This window comes from Polypterus senegalus, chromosome 5 (genome assembly GCF_016835505.1).
Source record: "Polypterus senegalus isolate Bchr_013 chromosome 5, ASM1683550v1, whole genome shotgun sequence".
NCBI lineage: Eukaryota > Metazoa > Chordata > Cladistia > Polypteriformes > Polypteridae > Polypterus > Polypterus senegalus.
Genome location: NC_053158.1, coordinates 94,630,513 through 94,653,605, shown reverse-complemented (window position 1 = coordinate 94,653,605; position 23,093 = coordinate 94,630,513).

Genomic DNA, 23,093 nt, shown 5'->3' with positions numbered 1-23,093 from the left:
AACCGTATTAAATATCAACTTTTCTTTTTTCAAATTAAATTTAGTGTTCCAGAGTATTTAAACATCACAAGGGCCCTTCTTCTCTCTCTTTAGATTATTGTGAAAGCCATCTCCTTAAAATGCCATTTAAGTCAATGTAAGTTATCGTCCTATGTATAGTCTTTCTGATTAGGGTTTATATAAGATGCCAGTATCGGATTAGGTATATGATTTCAATCCTTTATTAGACTTTTTAGGTTTGGGTTTTTAATCCACTGTCTATTTAAGATTAAGCCTCCATTTTTAGGATTAGGTTTGTAGAGCACTTTTTAGGTTTAGGTATTGGTGTTAGGATTATGTATAGGAAAATACTAAGTTTTAGGCTTCGGCTGTAAATTCACCATCTATTTAAGATTAGGCATACCTCATAGGGTTAGGTTTGTGAAGTACTTTTTAGGTTTAGAAATGTGCATTAGGGTTATGTATAAGAATATGTTAAGTCTTAGTTTTAGGCTTTTAATCCATTATCGATTTAAGATTAGGCATTCTTCTTAACGTTAGACCCATGTGATAATTTTTAGGTTCAGGTTTTATGTCTGAAGTGGTCTATTTAGATTTATTAGTGTGGGGTCATTTTGGAAGTGGTGTTCAGGTGCCAACCATCCCCCAAACCCCTACACTTTCGGTCTGGAAAAACCTGTATAGCCCAGTCGCAGACCTTTGGAAAATAGGCCGGCATACCAGGCAGTCACAAATTATCCGGCTGAGTTTTAATTGATATTGTATCTTAGATTATTCAAATTATTTTGAAGTTAAACCCATTTGGATAAATGGTGTTCAAATTGTTAATCCATTAATTTTCATTGAATTTCCTAGCCCTTATGGACCATTGAGAATTGCAATCTAGTATGGCTATCTTTAAACACTGAGTACCTACCTCATGAAAATGTATTGTAAGGGGTGTTTGTAGTTTATTACTTCTCATATTTGTTAAATGCTGGTTTAATCTTATTCTAAGTTTATTTTGTGTTTCACCTACATGTATTATGTTACTTATGTTCCAATATTTATCCATCAATGGATCTTTGACATTTCATTCTGTGTATTCCAATATACTTCTTACAAAGTAACGTCCTAAGACTTTTGGTTTTTTTTTATAAGCGGACACTACTTGGTATATGTTAAAGTCTTTTTGTTTCTTCTGTATATAGTTAAGTTCAGTTTTAATAATTCTATTTGCCCAAGTGTTTATTATAGATTGAAATTATAGGAATATTGTTTGAAAGTCTCTAAAGCTATTTCTCTAAAGGGTTCTAGTTTAGCCTATCTTTTTTAATGCTCGAAATGATATTTTAGTGGAATTCATAAAGTCTTTTGATGTAGAGCTAATTCTTTTGCACCTCAAGAGCTGGGATTTTTTACAATGCCTTTGTGGATATGAGTCAGATGAAAACTATCCTTCCTTATGAAGGAGAGCATGAGTGCCTTTTTCCTTTAAAAACTACTTTAGTTTTTAATTCATTATCTGCTTTAAATACTACTGTGTCCAAAAAATTCACTGACTGATTGCTTATTTTGGCCTTAAGTTTAATTTTAAGCCAATGATTATTTAGAATGTACTGTATAGGTACTGTTTAAATCTATGAAGGCCATGTTGTCATATTCCGAAAATGTCATCAAGGAATCTATAGTAAACTTTAGGTAATATTTAAGTTTCTCATCAATTTCCTGTTCCCACTTTGCCACATATGTTTGCATATGCGGGGGCAAATTTTTTGCTCATGGCCGTCCCTTTGATTTGTAGAAAGTACTGATTATCAAAAAATAAAATTTCTGCTGAGCAAAAGAGTTAAAAGTGCTAAAATATGTTTATCAGGTCTGTTATTATCTGGGTAATGCTGAAGCCAATTCTTTGTTAATTCTAAGCCATGTATTATTCCAATATTTGTATACAAGTTGTTCATATCTATTGTAAAAAGAAATGTGTTTACAGTTATTTTGATCCTTTTAATTTTTTATGTAAAGTCATAGGTGTCCTTTATATAAGATGAATACAACTGTGATGTCGGGTTCAAATAAAAATCAATGTAACTTGCTACATTATAAATCTCACTCCTACAGTCAGACACTATTGGTCTGCCCTGAGGTATTAATTCTGGTTTAGTCCACTTTTTAGGGTCCTTATGGATTTTCCGTAACGTGTAGAATCGCCTAAAGCTGGGTATAGGGGGATGTTTAAGAAAGGCTGCTTGTTTCTGTAAAATAATTCCTTCATTTTGCATTTGATTAATGATTTTGTGAACAATTTTCTGAGTTTCCTGATACAAAAAACAAACTTTAAAAATCACATAATAAGTACATATAAAGACACAGATTTGTTTAAAAGACAAAACAAAGTACAGTGGTACCTCGGTATACGTCTGCTTTGGAATAAGTCCAACTTGGTATACATCCTGTTTAGAGGCGAAATATTTTGCTTGGTATACGACCTTTGTTTGGAATACGACTCGTGTGCTAGAACAACACGTGTGGTATACCGGTCGCGCGCCTTCAAAAACAAAGGGCCAAGTTTTAACCTGTATAGTAATCCCTCGCTATATCGCGCTTCAACTTTCGCAGCTTCACTCTTATCGTGGATTTTATATGAAAGCATAACTAAATATATAACGTGGATTTTCTGCTGCTTCGTGGGTTCTGCGGACAATGTGTCTTTTTACTTCCTGTACATGCTTCCTCAGTTGGTTTGCCCAGTTGATTTCATACAAGGGATGCTATTGGCGGAGGACTGAGAAGCTAACCAATCAGAGCACGCAGTTAAGGTCCTGCGTGCTGAATGCAGTGTTAACCAGGAAGTCTCGTCTCGCTCATTCAGCATTAACGTGTTTCGCTGTATAAAGAGTTGTGCTCTTTTGTGTTTATCTTTGTGCATAGTCAAGCCCTTCATTATGGCTCCAAAACGATCTGCTACTGCTTCAGGGGCCGTGCCCAAGTGCAAACGGAAGATGTTAACGATAGCCGAAAAGGTAAACATTCTGGATTTGTTGAAGGCTACGATTCTTTTTATTTAAAAAGTAGGAAAGGAATATAAGGTCTACGGCCGCAGTGTCCTTTTAACCAGGGTGCAAAATGAGTTGTAAGTGGATGTAATAAGGCAGTAGTCCGGATGGAATCTGCTTTAGGGATTTGGATTGAAGAAGAACAACGACAGTGCTACACCATTGCCTGAAATGGCTCATTTGAAAGAGCTGTAACGCTCTCCTTTGTTGTGCAGTAAAATTAAACTCATTGTTAACGGACAAGTCATCGTGTCATTCTTGGTGAGTAACCATAATTAATTTTCTACTTACAGTACTTATTACATGTACGTACGTTTAGTGTCACTGTACACACATTTACTGTATACTATTTTTCTTGCATTGTACGTATTTATTGCTGGTGGCCTGTTTTATCGTAATGGCTGTAACATATGTGATATCGGAGACACTCAATATCTTTAAAATAATATTTAGGTTTTACTGTATATAAACAGTGTGTTTATATACATAATTTCGATGAATCTTATCTAATATCTAAGAGAATACAAAGGGATTATGCTGTATAACTGTGCGGGGAATATTTATAAACAGTGTGGGAAAGTTTCCTGTATTCGGATTCAGCGGGTTAGACAATGGATGGATGGATGGATAAAAGCACTTGACATTCTTGCACTATCCCCTGGCTTCATTTGAGAATTGTCCGCATTTGTCAGCTCATCTCGGTGACATTGCCGACGCTGTCATGTTCAGGGCTCCCCGTAAGGAGGTATGGGAGCGTGGAGCGGACCTGCATCGTCACACCTCGCGCTAACGTACGCCGCCCACGAGCGTCAGTACGCTAGTTGCTAGCATTCAATGTACAACACGCGGTGTAACTGTGAATTTTCACGTGATTTTGTGTTTTTTCGTGTACATCTTTAGTATATTCATTAACCATGAGTTCTAAGAAAGTTGATGAAAAAAGCCAACCAACTAAGAAAATAGTTCGGATTACCATGGAGGTGAAAAAAGCGATTGTTGAAAAGTATGAATGTGGCATGCGTATCCGGGACTTGGCTGCTGCATACCATATGCCGAGAACGACGGTATCAACTATTGTGAAAAACAAAGACATTATTAAATTGGCTAACGTTGCGAAGGGGGTGAAATTGATTACCAAACAAAGATCAGGAACATTAGATCATGTTGTAAAATTGCTTTTGATCTGGATAACAGAAAAACAGCGTGCTGGCGATAGCGTATCGGAGTCAATGATTTGCGAAAAGGCAAAACTGCTGCATGCTGATCTTTTGAAAAACAATGCAGGAACGAGCCAAGAAAGTGAAGTGTTTAAAGCCAGCCATGGCTGGTTTGATAATTTTAAGAGAAGGAGTGGCATTCACAATGTTGTGAGGCACGGAGAGGGAGCGGAGCCAGTGCTAATAAAGATGCCGCCAATGATTTTGTTACAGAGTTTCGGGAACTTGTGGAAGCTGAGGGTTTTATTCCCCAACAAGTTTTTAATTGTGACGAAACAGGCCTGTTTTGGAAGAAAATGCCTAAGAGGACCTATATTACACAAGAGGAGAAGGCATTGCCAGGGCACAAGCCAATGAAGGACAGGCTAACTCTCTTGTTCTGTGGTAATGCAAGTGGGGATTGCAAACTGAAGCCTCTACTGATCTACCACTCTGAAAACCCGAGGGCTTTTAAGAAACATAATGTGCAGATAACTCAGTTACCTGTGATGTGGAAGTCAAACAGCAAGGCTTGGGTAACCAGAGAATATTTCAGCGAGTGGTTTAATGTTGTGTTTGAGCCAAGTGTAAAAAGCTACTTAAAGGAAAAAAACCTGCCTCTGAAGGCCCTCCTCATAATGGACAATGCTTTTGCTCACCCTCCAAGCTTGCAGGACTAAAGTTCCTCCCCCCTAACACGACTCCTCTCATTCAGCCCATGGACCAGCAGGTCATCAGTAATTTCAAGAAACTCTACATTAAAGCACTATTCCAGAGGTGCTTTGAAGTGACCTCGGACACAGAATTAACCCTGAGAGAGTTTTGGAAAGATCACTTTACTATCGTCCATTGCATAACTCTCATTGACAAAGCCTGGCAGGAAGTTTCCTACAGAACAATGAACTCTGCTTGGAGGAATTTGTGGCCAGAAGCAGTGACTGAAAGGGACTTTGAGGGCTTTAAGGCTGTGCCTATAGTGGAGGATATTGTCTCTCTGGGCAGGTCCATGGGTCCGGATGTGAGTGAAGGTGATGTGGAGGGGCACAGGGAAGAGCTGACCACTGAGGAGCTGCAGGAACTTGAGAAGGAGGAGCACAAGACTAAGAGGGATGAACTCTCTTCAGGCTCGGAGGAGGAGGAGATTGAGGAAGCCCCTACTTCATTAATCAAGGAAATCATTGCAAAATGAATGGATGTAAAAAAAATTGCAGAGAAGTACCACCCCAACAAAGCCCAAACAAGCCATAATAGCAGTATCTGGAATGATCAGACAATGTCACATTTCCAAAATATCTTGAGGAGAAGGCAGAAGCAAAGTTCTTTGGACAGATTTTTAGTAAAAGTCAAACCTGGTGAGCCTCAACCAGGTCCAAGTAGAGAAAAGAGACAGAAAAGTGAAAGAGAAAAAACACCAGAATTTCAGATTCCTGAAGTTTTATTGGAAGGGGACTCTCCTTCCAAACAATAACATCTCATCCTCTCTTCTCAGCACCATCCTCGTAGGCACTTTACTCTTCTCAGCAAGGTAAAGTGAGGTTAAATTTTCATTTATTTCATCTAATTGCTTTTGTATTTATGTATTTTAGTATTAAGCAGTGTTTAAATTATTTTATACAACCCCATCAATGTATAATATGCCAATAGCAATAGGATTTTTTTTTCATGGGAGCAAATTAATCATTTTCCCATTATTTCTTATGGGAAAAAATTGTTTGGTATAAGTCCTGTTTGGTATAAGTCCAAGGATCTGGAACGGATTAAGGATGTATACCAAGGTACCACAGTAGTTTGAAACTAATTGGAGCCCTGTAGTATCTGTCCATTAATTAACTGTTTGATTATGGCCAGTTGACAGTAGAGGAGAGGAAAAAAAATACAGTCAGGAGCATCCTTGAGGAAAAGAAAACCTCTGGGTCCATGGTTAGTTGTAACAATTAAATCCAAGCACGGTCACACTCCTGGAGACATAGGCCAACTTGCCACCCATCCCATCCTGGGTATTGTATAGTACAGTCTGTGGTATACCATGCAATCTGATGACAGTATATTTTATTCATTGATTCCAATGCCCCCAGTATCTTAGATATGTTTCCACTAGCAGGAGAATAGCTTGGACAAATAGAAGGGACACCAAGTTCCACAGTAGGTTACCGAAAAGAGAAATAGAGGGTTAGTAACTGTTCATAATTATTGTATTCCTAAATGGTAACAGTCAGAGAGGTAATATCCACAGCTAATCAGAAGTTCTAATCAGGGTATGCAAGACTAAAGTAGTGAGACTTTAGACTGGATTTAAAAGCTGAGAATTAAAGGACATCTTTTGTATAAGCAGGCAGATCAATCCCCAGCTCTAACTGAAAGCTCAGCCTCCCAGTTCTTTTATTAATCCTTGGAATCTTTACTAGGCTTTATCTTGAGATCTTAATGCATGTTCCAGTTTTTATGTAATGATAAGTTCAGATATGTAAGCAGTGCCTTGCCCATTTAAAGCTTTATATGTAAGAAGGAGGACCTTAAAACCAGCCCTGAGCTTAGCTGGAAGCCAGTGTAACCACTTAAGAACAGGAGTTATGCGGTCATACTTACTAGCTCTTCTAAAGATTCCGACAGCATTTTTAATTAACTGAAATATGCACATAGAACAAACAACTTGAAAAGTCTGTGAATAATACATTACAGTACAAAACACTACTAGAAAAAAGCATTAATTCAATTCTCAGAGAATCTCTACACTTGGGTAATAGGTTGCTAAGGACTGTTTCCTTAGAAGAACTTTGATTCATATGACATTGCTTGTAAAGTCCAGGGCAGAACCAATAGCCTTTTGTATGACAATATAGAAGTGACTTAGTGATTTAGAATTTGGTATTCTGGTTTATTATTAATAGGTTTCTGGTATTGACTTGATTCTTTATCTTAGCATTTTGGATCCAGTTAAATAATAGCATTCTAGGAAATTACTCCTTGCAATTTTTGTCCAGATACAGTAAATGTTTAGATCTCTGATTTTAATAGCAAATCACTATCTAAAGAAACATTATATTTTTCTATTAAAAGACATATATATCTGCAGGTCTACTGATCTTAGCAGCTTGTCAAGCACATCTGTGTCGGTGACAGTTTAAGGGTTCAGGTCATGGTAATTTCCTTTTGCTCCAGGAACAGATGCTGAGTACTAATGCTTTTTCACTTACACCCTCTGCAGACTGGAAGATTGACAGCTATATCACCACTGACATCACTTCCACTAACCACCCACCTGGACCCACCTCTTCTTGCCAGAAGGACTAATAAACGGAAGATCTGCTCTCTTAGATTAGTTCATATTGGAACTCTCATCTAAGAAGATCTCTGCAAGTTTTTTCAAAGGTTATACGGGGTCACTATGTTGGTGCCCCTACTTTTTATCTTTGTATCTTTCTTTTACAAGCTACGGCCCCTGCCTCCCCAATCTTTCTCCGTCTCTTTCTCTTTTTTGTCAGCAGACTATTTGAAGGGCTTGGCAGGAAAAAAAGGCAGTAGGTTATTGTGCACAAATGTGCAATATTTAGAAAACCTGGAAAACATACTCAACTGGCTCTAGTGTTTAACAAAGTGCTGTAGCCAAAGTATCAGCAGAATCAGTCTTCTGTCTTTGAAGGCTAATTAGATTTCTTCTACGACTGGACATGTCTCACCTTTCCAGAAAATCATAACAGAAAGAAAGAAATTTGCACAATGTCTTTAATCAGTCTAACTGATTTTACTGTCAAATAAAAGGACAAAATAAATGCAGTGGATGACTGAAATATTGTATAGGCCATTTCTTTCCTTGTTTGTGTAAACACAAACAAAAATGTTGTAGTCGGTAGGATGATGGAGCATGAGAGATTTCATGAAACAGCAAATGAAAATATGGAACTTGTCACACTTAAAGTAAGAGATTTTATATTTTAATGTTTGCTTCCCTAATCAAAAATAGATAAAAATATATGATGTTAATTTCATGAATTAATTGTTCTAGTGATGTACGATCTCAACAGTTTTATCAAGGTGGGTATTTTTATACTGTATGAATAACATACCCTTCATCATAAATTGTTGATGACAAGTAAAATCGAAATTAGACATCACATACTGCAATAAAATGTAGCAATAAAACAAAAGGTCCCATTTTACTTTATGGTCCAAGCTGAGTTGCATTGCAATGTAGCAGTCTATTACCAACAAAAGCGCAGTGAAGAAGATGTCTGTTGTTATGGTCCTGCCTTTGTCCAGTCTGATAGTGGTCACTGGGCATCATATCTTTGATTGTCGGTACAACAAATAATTCTGAGCCGGTGTCAGGCACAGCACCCACTGTGGTCATAGCTGCACTCGTGAAAAGAATTTGAGATGAATGCCATCTCGGAGAGGGAGAGTAAAGTTTGTTGTACCACGTGAATGTCACTGACAGAATTAAACTGAATAAAAAAAGCAAGCGCTTTTACAAGCAGCCAAAATTTACACCAGGTGTTACAGACTCAAATCAAATGTATGTTTTTATCATAATATAGTAATAATAATAGCAGCAGCTCAATACTCAGAGCGCCGAGACTCAAACCTGCTACCTTTGGGTTATAAGACAGCAGTTCTTACCTCTGCGCCGTTCAAGAACACGTATCAGCTTCCTGTTAACTGACAGTTCAGGTTGGCTTTTTCATTGACTGCAACATGTAAATCAGATGTTTTTTTTTACTTTGGTTCTTGAATAAAAGCACACGTGTTTTTTTGATATTTGGACTAAAGTCTTCACACATTATACACTTCACGTCATTATTAGTATAACATGGAAAAAGTTTCTGCTTTAGGTATGTGTTTAGAATTTCTTGCCTCACATTTATTTCCTTTTATCTTACACTTAACCAGATCTTTCTAGACATAGGACAACGTGAATTGCATGTACTCCAAATAACGATATACTGTATTATTTACCCTATACAACTCTAGGAACCTCACTCGCAGATAAGGAACCTTGGCTTGAGCTGAGAGAGCTGAGCTCTGTCAAGGCAGGGCTTTGTGGTGATCAACACATTTACAAAACAAAAGATGCTGATGGAGAGGTGCAAAGGGATTTTTATGTGGGCTGGTATTACAAGTTTTTTTGTAGGCTTCAGTAATTTTACTGTTAAAGAAGAATATGAAAAATTCAATTTTATACTGTGGCAACATGATAGATAAAACAATTTGAATTATATTGTGCCAATCTGTTGTCTTTCTACTTTGAATAAAAGTATATCAATTCTACTGCATGCAGATATGGAAATTAATCTGGTCTGTGTTGTTTGTCATTGAAGAACAAAGCCACAAATGTCACAGATTAATGTAATGCAATGCAAGTGTTGTCTGCACCCAAAAAGTTCAGCATAGGCTTGCTTTGAACTGTTGATTAATTAATATCTCACTAGTTAAAAACCCAACATATTTTAAGTCATTGCTTTTGGTTCCAGCACTCTGATACAAATTAGGTCATAAATTAATTAAATTTGTTTCCACAGCAGCCAAGATGGCTTTGGTAACACTTCAGTTTAGGTACTGCAAAAATTAATTTATTACTAATTTACTAATATGTAAAAACACCTAAACAAAGGTTTATTTTGGTCTTAGTAACACATACAAAACATCAAGAAAGTAATTAATGATCAGTGCAAAGTGACTTTCATTTATTGTTAGTTTGTGACCATTTATTGTATTTTGTTTGTGATTATTGTTCCGCGAAACTCTTCTGTTTTTTGATCCATGGTGGCGCAATGCTCAGCAGGTTGTGCAGTTCAAAGAATATTCATAAGCACACATTATTAAAAAAAAAAAAGCTTACATGACAATTTTCCAAATGTGTATATTGTTTTCAAACTTTACCTGACATTGCCAATCACACATGCAAGTGGTGACCGATTATTTTTAATACCATTTTCCAAGGCTTTTGTCAGTTGAGAGTGAGGTGGTTCATAAACTGGATTTTAGTGATATGATCAAGGACTTTGCTGCAGACAAATCCATAAAAGTACAGTTTTACAAAATAACCATTTGTCCTTGTTGATATACAGAATGCTGTATGCAATATTTGATATGCCTGCTTTTGTTTGCATTTTCAATAGGGTTCTATAGCTGACTTTTCAAACCTTGCCTTGGTTACCATTAAGAAGCCTTAATATTTTTTTTTCATTCTTCAGGTTTTTGCCATTCATTTTTAAGCTAAGACTCTGTATTGCCATTTACTTTAGTAAAACTCAACGGCTCAAAGTTGCTCATAATATTTTGGGTAGGTAGGGCCTCAAAAACTGCTCTACCCCAGAGGCCCCCACCCTCCTTGATCCAGCCCTGGTAATATAGCATTTGGATTTACCCTACTCATTTCCCCTATTATACCATGTATTTTTGTGCATTTTTCTATTTGGAGGTTTTTGGATACATGGAATTCATTTCTTTAATAAGATTTACAATACAGGTTCATTTTCTAGTGTTCTAGTACTTTATATCTTGGCATACTGCCATTTTTTTTTAATGGGCAGTGCCATTTGCAGTATAGTCCTTATAGCTGCGTTTTCCCAAAATTACCAAAGTTCTGCAGCTTTGACTCAAAAAATGGGATTCAACAAAAGCCTGATACTCAGAAATGATTCCACAGACAAATATCTTAGTTTTTAAAAGTTTAGTTAAGTTTTAAAGTAAAACAGTTCACACAAAAAAGGGAAAATTAAAATAGCAAAAAGGGAAAATTAATGTTAAGAAAAGTTAAATTCTAAGCTTAATCTTGTTACATCTCAAATCGTTACCATTTACTTAACATTTCTGAACCATTTCAAAACGGTCAGAAAACTGTATGCTTATCCCATTGGTCTTTCAAGTCCCTGTTTACTGGGACCTGTTTTAAACATCAAAGAATCTATTATCACACTGTTTCTCAGTTATAGCAAGAAGGTTCTATCTCTTACTAACTTATAGGGGGAAAGACTATACCATTGTCTAGGACTATGGAAGAAATTATATTCTATTCAAATTAAGCAAACATTAATATGAGTTTAACTCAAAACTTTAACTTTCTAAGATTGGCTCTTACACAGTTCTTGTAGTTTCCATCTCACGCACAACCACATAAACCCTGAAATGTCACATTGTGAGGATTGCCTAGAGTGAAAACTGCTGAAATTGACTTTAGATATATAATTACTGCACAGAATTCATGAAGGTTAGTATCTAAAATTCAACAACTTAAAAAGATATATTATGGTTGAAACAATGACTTATTTATCATTTATTCAGTTAAAATTTATATGCACAAAGGAAAGAGGTTGTGTAACAGAATTTTATGAACTGCAGCAATTGGAACTGAAGCGTACATTCTTTGCCTTGCTTTTTTTTAGTTTTCCCATTCCAAACAACAAAAGGTGTCTTCACTTCTGAAGTCAATGCTGCTTCTTTCCCATCTGGATCATCCTCAGATCATTATAATCACAGTTTCCCTGGGGACTAAGCACATAAGTTTTTAAATAAGGTGATGAGGTAATGTAGAATGATTACATTAAAATTTTGATTGGTTAAATGAGCAATTATAATTAAAGTTCATCTGCATAATAATGTAAGAACAGCAAGAGAACAATTTCATTGAAGCATCTCTGTAAACAGGTTTTGAGGCTCAATTTTGAAATTTTATCCTAAAACAGAGAAAAAAATTTATTTCAAACAATTGTCTTTATTAGTGTAACAATTGTCTTTAAACCTATAAGGATTTCCTGTATAAAATTACAACTTTTCAATTTTTTTTAAATCTAAAGTCTACACTATTCAGCAATACATAATGCACAGTCATATTGGGAAGTACTACTCTCCATGTGTATCCAGCATGGGGCACTAGCACCCTTGTTGGAATGAGTTCTTTTTTAATTGCTGCATGTTACATAACCCGAAAATCTATAGATATAATATGGTAAGGCGATATCCCTCCCTTAGTGATACGGTGGTAAGAAATCACATGAGAAAGAAATAACGTAGTTTTCTTTAATTATGACTTATGCTATATAACAGACGAAGGAAGCCATGGCAAGAACCCAATTCGGGAGTGGGTGCCCAATGTGTAGAGTATGGTATTTTCGTCGCTGCATTTGGAGGATTTTCAGGATTGGATGACGTTATCTCCCATCCGTCCGTCAGCTTCAAATGTGTGCCAGGCAGTGTTCCAAGGCTTTATACTCTTTCTTCATGTGCAGGCCCCCACTTAGGTGAATCATGCCATTCCAAAAAAGGCAAAGAGGATACAGTTTCGTGCTGAGTTTGACACACAGAAATAGTATACAATGGTCATCAGTCTGACTGCCCATTTCGCAGTTTTCCCTAACTTGTCTTGTCTTAAAATGCTTGCATATCAGTTCTAAATGATGAGCCCCTGTGCTAAATCTGCGTCCACTGTGCATGTGAGTGGAACGAAAAGTAGATTTATAAAATATATTTGTACAGAGGACAATGACATATTAAACTTATGTTACACCATGTCCCATTTTGTTTTGTAGCTTTTTCACCAGCCAATGGTCTTTTAGTATTTGAAAATATCTATAAATCTAATTTATCTAGTTGCTTATTTGAATCCACTCCCATTAATCAAAAAGCGTAAGTAAGACTCATGTGATTACGTTTTCAGCATACATAAGAGCTGAACATTATCGTGCCTGCACTGAACCCCTTATTGTCCGGTAATTATGTGACAAAATAAAGCAAAGGTTATTTTATTGTCATGTACAAACCTACAACAATTGCACTGACAATTATGTGCGTGGTGTCTCATATTATTTTAAGAATTGATAAGGGGTCACATTAATATTTGTACTGGGTGTTTGATAAACATAACTGTGGGACATTCGAATAAACCATCAATTAAATGAGCTACAATGCAATGCAGATGTAATTTACTGCCATATTCCATTACAGAAACCCAAATAGAAACTGCATTAATAAGCATATTGGATATAAGTGTCTGCTGAAGAGAAGAGTCTTTGGAGTTGTTTATTTAAAAGATGAAGGACTTTTATGAGCGGCTTTTTCCACCACTGAATTTATTAACAGTTATTATTGCTCAGAAATGCTGAAGTTGCCTACATTTGATTGCCCTACATGTGACTCATTGGAATTCCTTTAATTCTGTCTCACGTTTAAGTTTCTCATTCATGTTGCTGTTGTGTGTGTCATCACCAATTTTGTGAAGAAAACAGTCCTTTACAAAAATATATATATATTAAAAACAGAAGATGTCATATTTTAAAAGGTTCAGATTTATTATAGCCTTGGATATAAAGTGAATATTCATGTATAACCTTCTCTGGCCATGCCAGGTGAAGCAGTTGTGCTTCTGTGTTGACTGTTCATTCAGAAAGTGTATGCCATTTTCAACACTTCACATTTTGTTTTCTGCTTCCTAAATAGAGCAGCTATGAAAATTACAGACTTAGATCTTTGATTGGATGCTCTGCTCCTTAATTATTGAAGCTGCAAAGACTTAATTCTTCATATTAAACCTGAGGGGTATTTTCCATACGTCGCTTAAATCATCCGGGATCAGATGCCTCATCTTGGATGAGTTAATGTCAGTGAAACTCATCCGGGATAAGTCGGTTTTTCAAATGCAGCTGTGTAGTAGATTAGTCTAGCTGGATCGAATCATCCATGCCTGCGCTGATTGAAAAGCCCACATATATTGAGTCTGGAAAACATGATCAGGAAGTCTTTGATAGGCTGCAACAAAATGACGAAAGAACTGGTGCATTTTTTCACACAAGCAGAGCAGGACCTTTTACTCGAAGGATATGAAGAATTTCAAGATTTAATATGCACAAGGGGTAACACTGCAAAAGCAGCCCCAACCAGAAAAGACTTCTGGCAAAAAGTGGCCGACAAATTAACGCGTAAGTACAGTAATCCCTCCTCGATCGCAAGGGTTGCGTTCCAGACCCCCCCACGATAGGTGAAAATCCGCGAAGTAGAAACCATATGTTTGTATGGTTATTTTTATATATTTTAAGCCCTTGTAAACTCTCCCACACTGTTTATAAATATTCCCCGCAGAGTTATACAGCATAATCCCTTTGTATTCTCTTAGATATTAGGTAAGATTCATTGAAATTATGTATATAAACACACTGTTTATATACAGTAAAACCTAAATATTATTATAAAGATATTGAGTGTCTCCGATATCACATATGTTACAGCCATTACGATAGACAGGCCACCGGCAATAAATATGTACAATGCAAGAAAAATAGTATACAGTAAATGTGTGTACAGTGACACTAAACGTACGTACATGTACTAAGTACTGTAAGTAGAAAATTAATTTTGGTTACTCACCAACAATGACACGATGAGTTGTCCGATAACAATGAGTTTAATTTTACTGCACAACAAAGGAGAGCGTTACAGTTCTTCCAAAGTAGCCACTTCAGGCAATTGTGTAGCACTGCCGTTGTTCTTCTTCTGGCAGTCTTCAATCCAAATCCCTAAAGCAGATTCCATCCAGACTACTGCCTTATTACATCCACTTACAACTCGTTTTGCACCCTGGTTAAAAGGACACTGCGGCCGTAGATCTTATATTCCTTTCCTGCTTTTTAAATAAAAAGAATCGTAGCCTTCAACAAATCCAAAATGTTTACCTTTTCGGCAATTGTTAACATCTTCCGTTTGAAGCAGTAGCAGATCGTTTTGAAGCCATAATGAAGGGCTTGACTATGCACAAAGATAAACACAAAAGAGCACAACTCTTTACACAGTGAATGAGCGAGACGAGACTTCCTGGTTAACACTGCATTCAGCAGGCAGGAACTTAACTGCGTGCTCTGATTGGTTAGCTTCTCAGTCAGGAGAACTTAACTGCGTGCTCTTATTGGTTAGCTTCTCAGTCATCCGCCAATAGCGTCCCTTGTATGAAATCAACTGGGCAAACCAACTGAGAAAGCATGTACAGGAAGTAAAAAGACACATTGTCCGCAGAACCCGCGAAGCAGCGAAAAATCTATTTAGTTATGCTTTCATATATAATAGAGTGAAGCCGCGAAAGTCGAAGCGCGATATAGCGAGGGATTACTGTAGTGTGCTTTGTATTTACTGAATGCAGCGTTTTATTTCCTATGTGTCAGATTAATTATTATTTAATATGTCATAATTCCAGATCAAACGTGAGCACAAGGAGAACATAGGAATAGGTTAAAGTGAAGTATAAGAATATACTTTAAACTGGTAAATATTGCTATATAACTATTTAAAGAATTGTTGGCATAAAGAATCATATATATTATAAAAAACTTTAATTTTAAAGCTAATAAGAAGAAGGCAGACAAGCAAAAACAGGTGGAGGTCCACGCAGTCCAGACCTAACCCCTGCAGAAGAGTTGGCTCTCCAACAAAATGCCCATCACCCTGTTTCTGAGGGCATTCTAGGAGGAAGCTCCTCCTCAGAACCAGTGGCAAAGGATGGTCATTGCATATATTTGTCCTCAATGTGTGCCATAGGTATGCTCCATATAGACCTCTTTTTTGTTGGGTCAGTTGCAGGGAATGTCATATCCCTGGAACCTGTGTCTGACCAACGAGATATTGACGAGGGTCAAATATTTGTTGAGCAGAGGTACATTTTCCAAATAATGTTTGAACAAACTCCACTCTGATCAGTCACATGTGCTAATCGTGAAATAACTGTTTTGCAGGAGCCTGTAGCCAGCACACGTCCCTTTTGGAACAAAGTCCACATCAAAAAAAGGAGATGGTGAGGTTGGTTGAGCCATTTGTTGTACTTTATACAAAATGATTCAAAATGATATACTGTGTATACAATACAGTAGAAAAAAGACATTTGTAATTGCGTATTTATTTGCAGAAATATGTGAGGGCTCTATACAAGAGATATCTTCAACAGAAAATCGCATACAGAAAACTAAAAATGAGAAAAATACACCAGGACATGGAACTTCATGAACTGAGGACAACCAAAATGAAGTTGCACATACAAATACTAGAAAAACAATTGGTAACAAAATTCTCTTATCTCTTTCCCATATGTATATATGTGTATGCGTGAGTGTATCCTTAATTATGTTCTCCTCCTTACAGGCTGAAGGGCCGTAATATACAATAAATAACTTTTGTGTGAAGCCACTGTTGTCTCTTTTATTGAAAATATTGGGCCACAATTCTGTCTCTGGCAGCTCTGCCGCTGGTTTGCTCAAGTTGACTGGGTCAAGGTCATCATCAGGCTCCTCCAAAACCTCAGGGACTCTCTCTTTTCTGATGGTCACTATGTTGTGTAAGACAGAGCATGCAACAATTATGTCACTTGCTCTGTCAGGTGCATCCCTCAGCCTTTTTAGACACTGACATCTCTCCTTCAGGTGGCCAAAGGTCATTTCAATTTGTGCCCTAGCCCTAGACAGAGCTGCATTATATCGAGTTTGTGGCCCAGGGTTGGGATTAGGAAACAGGGTCATTAGAAAATGCTTACAGGCATATCCTCTGTCCCTAAGCAGGATTCCATCATGATGACCTGTGGAATATGTAAAAATTGTGAATACAATACACACATCACCATGATTTATAATTAGATTATTACCTTGTTCAAATGTTCGATACAGGTGTGACTCCTTAAAATTCTTGAGTCATGAACAGACCCTGGCCGTTTAGCCTCCACATTTGATGCAAGGTCGGATGCATCACAGATCATCTAAAAATTTATAGCATGTAGGTCAAACAATTGTACTGTATGTCAACATGCCTATTGGCTATTTTCATCTCTTACAAAAAGTTACATTACCAGCACGTTAATATTGTAGAAGCCTTTTCTGTTTATGTAATTTGGCTCATTTGGACCTGATAGGGCCTTTATTCGGATCTGCATACAGTGTTGGCCAGATTATGGTAACACTTTATAATAACTGCACACTATGAAGCATTAGTTAAGCATGACTAAATACTTTGTTCATCATTTAGAAAGCATTGCTTCCACATTAATTGGCATTAGCAACCACTTTATAAATGCCATTATAAATGCTTTAGTACTGGTCATAAAGCATATTTATAATGTCTTTAATAACTGCATTTACGATGCTTTATTAATGATCAATTAATATTTTTCAAAGAAGTATTAAATTACATATAAACCAGTTATGGAGAGGTTGTGAGTGGTTCATAATATCATTTACAAAGTGTAAGTAAATAACTAATAAACTATTTAAATGTACATTTAGTTGTTTAGACATACTGATACTGTGTTAACAAATGCTTTATAAACACACATCCCTGATATAAATCATGATTTATTTAGTTAAAAATCATTTGGTACTTGCTAGTTAACTATTGTTGTGTGCTAATCTAAAGTGAGGACTACTTATGTTTTGTAAAGCATTTACAAAGGAGATTTAAAGGCTCAGTTATGGTCTCAGCAGAAAAAGGGAAACAGCACAGATTGATAAAGAACATACAAATATTTATTACAAAGAATGTAACTTCAGCTTAATACTTGATATGAAATAGAAAAATGAAACTCTGCAATCTCATGTAAAAATTTACAAAAATACACAAAATATATTACCAAATGAAGACAAGTATCAAAATATGCTTGCATAGTAAAAAGGTTTCTTGTAAAGGTAAACATGGTCGTACAAGTACAAAAATTCCACAAGAAAATTTAAATTCTACATTTCAAACTCAATAGGTACAATTAGCAAAGACTGAAAAACAAATATACTCAACAAATACTTGTATTGTAATATTATATACATATATATATATAGCCATCTCATTTTTCTTAACTGACTTTGACTACTTGTATTCTTTTGAAATGTCATAAATCAATCTGCCAAATGCACCATCATGGTGTTTCTTTGCTAGCCATTCATTCCACTCAATCACTGCAAGGTGGTCAGAAAGCAAACTCTCAGTCCGATTTCCCCTAAGCCTCCAAATCTGCTCCTTGTATGACCTCCATGCCCTCTCAATATACTGGTTATGGGCACCAGTGTGGGGATCTACATACCACCTGCTGTGGTTGACAGTGTGATGGTTGTATCCTAAAACAAGGAGTATACAGTAGGCACGCCACTCGTCACTAATAATAGATGACCCAGGCCTCACATGATGGGCAATCAAAGGGACAAGATGTCTTCTAGATCTTCTCTCCATAAGACGTACAATAGGTTTTCCAGATCTTCTCTGCTGATTTAGCCATCCCAAAGACCCACTTCTTTCTTTTCCATCCACCAGCCATTCTTCCTCTACCATACTGATGGAGAAGAAACACAACAAACACAAACATAAACAGATACGAACATCATAATAATAGTAATTTTAGTAATTATAATTGATATTTACAAAGGAGATTTAAAGGCTCAGTTATGTTCTCAGCAGAAAAAAAGAAACGGCACGGATTGATACACAACATACAAATATTTATTACAATTGTACATCAATTGACATTTAGTTAAAGTTGATATTATTATAACATACCTTTCTTTTGTGCCGAAAATGGCTTTCGTTGATCACAACAATCTCCCTTCTTCCACCAATCTGCTGGCCTGTACGCCTTCTCATCTTTTCAATTTTTGTAACACAGACTTCCCTTATTTTCTTTGCCATTTTACTAAGAGTTGATGAACTGCCTGCAATGCTGTCATCCATCATGTCTATCTGCCGTAACCGTAGACCCTGTGTAAACCTTCAAAGGCAAATAGAACATGTACTTTTTATGTAGGCCTTTTTGTAAAATAATTGACACTGTATGCCATATTAAAAATTTTACACATTTTATTAAAATTATAAAAAGGACAGCAACAAAGTGAATTTATAACATTCATATTTATGTTTCTACTGTTATTAGTTGCCTACCTGTACATGAATTGCACCCACTTGCTAAAGGAGACCTTTGATGCACTGAAGATTGATTTGTGCCTGACAGAAATTTGTTTTGCCCTTGTTGTGCTGCTGCTTGTCGACAAATCCTATTTTTAAAAACATAAAATACTGATTTTTAGAAAGGAGTTTTTCCTCAATGCCCACCAACATTATCACACACAGCAAGTGTTGCAATTTATTTTACATATGCATTTATTATTATTAATTTATTATATATTTCTTACCAAGCATATTGATCTCCACTGTTTGTCCTTTTCTTCAATTTCATGTTCTGGTGGCATATTCTGCATTTAATTTTTCTTTTTAGCAGTTTCATTTTTTGAAGCCACTTGATCAGTTTCAGTGTGTTTTTGACAGAACTGCACTCATTAATAAGCTTCTTAAGCCGGTTTAATCTGCTTATTTTAAACAAAATAAACTAAAATAATTGCTGTAGAAGGTGGTGAATTTATACTGATGTCCAGGTAGTTTGTGAGCTGGTGGACGGAAGAAATCGCGCTCCTGCTTTTATACGTAATCAACGTTGGACAAAGTTTAACTCGCGCATTTAAACATCATCAGCGGACGGAAGGAATACCAAAGTCGTGCATTTATGCCATGGAGAACCCCGAGCAAAGTCGAAAAGACGTGCGGACCCGGGCCAAGAGGAATGCCAATTTGAACATGGAAACACTGGATGACATGGCCGTCAGTGGCACTAGCGGTGAGTATATTGTTTGTGTGGCACGAATTATGGGTGATGGGTAGCATAAGGTCATAAGTTCGGGGGCGCGCAAAGGGGAGGGAGCGCGCCGCGCTGCATGCATTTTCCTTCCTGTTAACAGATGACTTGTGTAATGATGATTTTAATTCTAATAATGTACAGGGCAGGACGGTATGAAAACTTGTTAGACAACATTAGAGATAATAAAACCGTCTTCATTTATTGAATGATGTACAATTATTTTCAATTAGGTATGTCCATGGCCCCCACTGCACAGCTGGCAGACAAAAAAAAATCCATGAGTTGGAGATGTGTAAGCTGAGATTGGAGTGTCAAAAGGAGAAGATTGATGAGCTGACCAAGGAGAGAGACTATCTAAAAGAGCAACTGGCATCAGGTTGGTCTCCCATCACACAACATCTATTCAAATGATATTACAGTTGTCTCATTATGTGATTTTATCTTTGTGGTCCTGTGTGCTATTACTGCTAGCTCTGAGCCTTATGTATGCATTTGTATTTGTATTTATTTTAACTGCTCTTAGAGAGAGACCACAGGTTCCATCCAGGCAATACCCTTGTCTTCAAATTCCTCTAGTGACAGCTCATCTGAATCTTCCTCTGATATTATGTCTGACTCCTCCTCTAAGACATCCTCATCAGATGGGGACAGAAAGAAGGAAAGGAAGAAGAGGAAAGAGATAAGGATCAAAAGGAAAAAGTACGGAAAGAAGTCAAAGAAAATGGAAGCAAAGACATGTCAGAGAGGTTAGAATGTTATTTTCACCCTTTCCACTAACAGTGTTTTAAGTATGCCACTGCTTATGACTGCCGTACAAGTGTTTCTGTATTGGCTGTTTTTTTCTGCATTATTACTTAATCTTGGAAGAAGTTACAGCAAACTACATCAACTACCCTTAAGAGAAATATTATTTGATAGCTGAAGTATTTTAAAGAAAAAACTAATAAATCTGCTCTGAACTTTGTAGAATGTATCATACTGTAGATAAAAACAAAGTTTCAGTCAAAGAATGAGCGAGAATATTAAAACCAAATGCTAATATTTTCTTTAAATTACAGCTCAAAACCCACAACAAGTGGTGGCACGATACAAGAAAATTCTTCGGCACCATGTCAGCTGCTTTCAAGCATGTCGGGGTGGACCGGAACACAGTGGTGGTCACTGCTCCAACAGCAGAGCTGTACATTGCCGCACCTGTCAAATATCAGGAACTCCTTAAAAACCACAGCAGTCAAGTTAAACTTGGTGTGTTTGCCACACAGTGTGGTGCTGCCATTCTGGAGGATCCAGCTATAGAAGACACCATCAAAACCTTTAAGGCTTCTGGAAAGCTGCTGCCTTTAAAAAAAAAGTGAACTGAGTTCACATTAAACTGGTACAATGAGTCAAAACTCATCCACTATATACACTGCTGTTCTCTAATGTTTTAAAGTTGGTATTCAGGTAATTAAATTTAATTTTACTATATTATTGTTGTATTTATACAGATTCTATTTGTTGTATTTTGGCACTTCTGTGAACCAGTGTTGGAACTGGACTATTTTTATTTAGCAATATTTACATTTTACAGAATTATATTTTTAAAATCAGATTGCTGACCCTTATTTCAAAAAAATTTACAATTTTGCATTCTTTTAGACTCTGCATTGAATTCTTACTTAGCCAAGTTAACTGTTGCAAGAAACCTTTTTTCAAAGTTAAACATCATATATTTTTAATCATTTGTTGAGTATATTTGTTTTTAATTTAAGTCTTGAGTTTGAAATGTACTGTAGAATTGATTTGGATTTTGCCAAACTGATTTTATGTGGAATTTTTGTTGCACTTTTTTATGACCATGTTTACCTTTGCAAGAAACATTTTTACTATGTTAACATTTTTTGTTTTTTTTTCATTTGGTAGTTTTTTATATGGGATTGCAGAGTTTAATTTTTCTATTTCATATCAAGTATTGATTTGAAGTTGCATTCTTTGTAATAAATATTTGTATGTTCTTTATCAATCTGTGCTTTCCATTTTTTCTGCTGAGACCATAACTGAGCCTTTAAATCTCCTTTGTAAATGCTTTACAAAACATAAGTAGTCCTCACTTTAGATTAGCTCACAACAATAGTTAACTAGCAAGTACCAAATGATTTTTAACTATCTAAATAAGTCATGATTTATATCAGGGATGTGTGTTTATAAAGCATTTGTTAACACAGTATCAGTATGTCTAAACAACTAAATGTACATTTAAATAGTTTATTAGTTATTTACTTACACTTTGTAAATGATCTTATGAACCACTCACAACCTCTCCATAACTGGTTTATATGTAATTTAATACTTCTTTGAAAAATATTAATTGATCATTAATAAAGCATCGTAAATGCAGTTATCAAAGACATTATGAATATGCTTTATGATCAGTGCTAAGGCATTTATAAAGTGGTTGCTAATGCCAATTAATGTGGAAGCGATGGTTTCTAAATGATGAACAAAGTATTTAGTCATGCTTAACTAATGCTTCATAGTGTGCAGTTATTATAAAGTGGTACCAGAAGTTTGTTGTAATTTTCTGTGTAAATCAAATGATGTCGCTAGTATTTTACCTATTATCACTCAGAATGTGTTGCAAATGGATATTAATATGATTAAGAATTGTTTTTGTATGGCTTTGTCTGAAAATAATATTTTTTTTGTGGGGTGACACAAAGGCATTAAAATTTGGCCTATTTCTGTGTTTTGAAGACAATTTTACAACATGACATTTTCGCTATTTCTGCACACCTTTTAAAACGGTTTGAGCTTATATATAAATAAGCCTGCACATGCAAACAAATTCTAACACACAAATTTAGTTTTTGCGGAAGTTTGACGCGAATCTTCTCTGGAACTTGTACGAAAGCGAGAATGGATAAGAAAACTGACATCAGCCCATGAAAAAAAGGCCAGGTTAGAGTTTTGCTGGAAGAAACAACTATGACCCAGGTGGAAATTGCTAAGAAACTTGGTGTTTCTCAAGCATTTGTCAGTATTTGTCGAAAGGTGAAAGGCCTATCAACATCCAGAGATGACCGGAGGCTGGTCAACATCTGTCTCCATCACAGGAAAGCCTCCTCAAAGCAACTGAAACAGATGTGGCAGGAGCATGGAGTTGCAGCCAGCTCAAGGACAGTGTGTCGTCGGCTTTTTACAGCCGGTTTGAAGGCATGTCGGCCCTTGAAAAAACCTCTTATGACGACAATG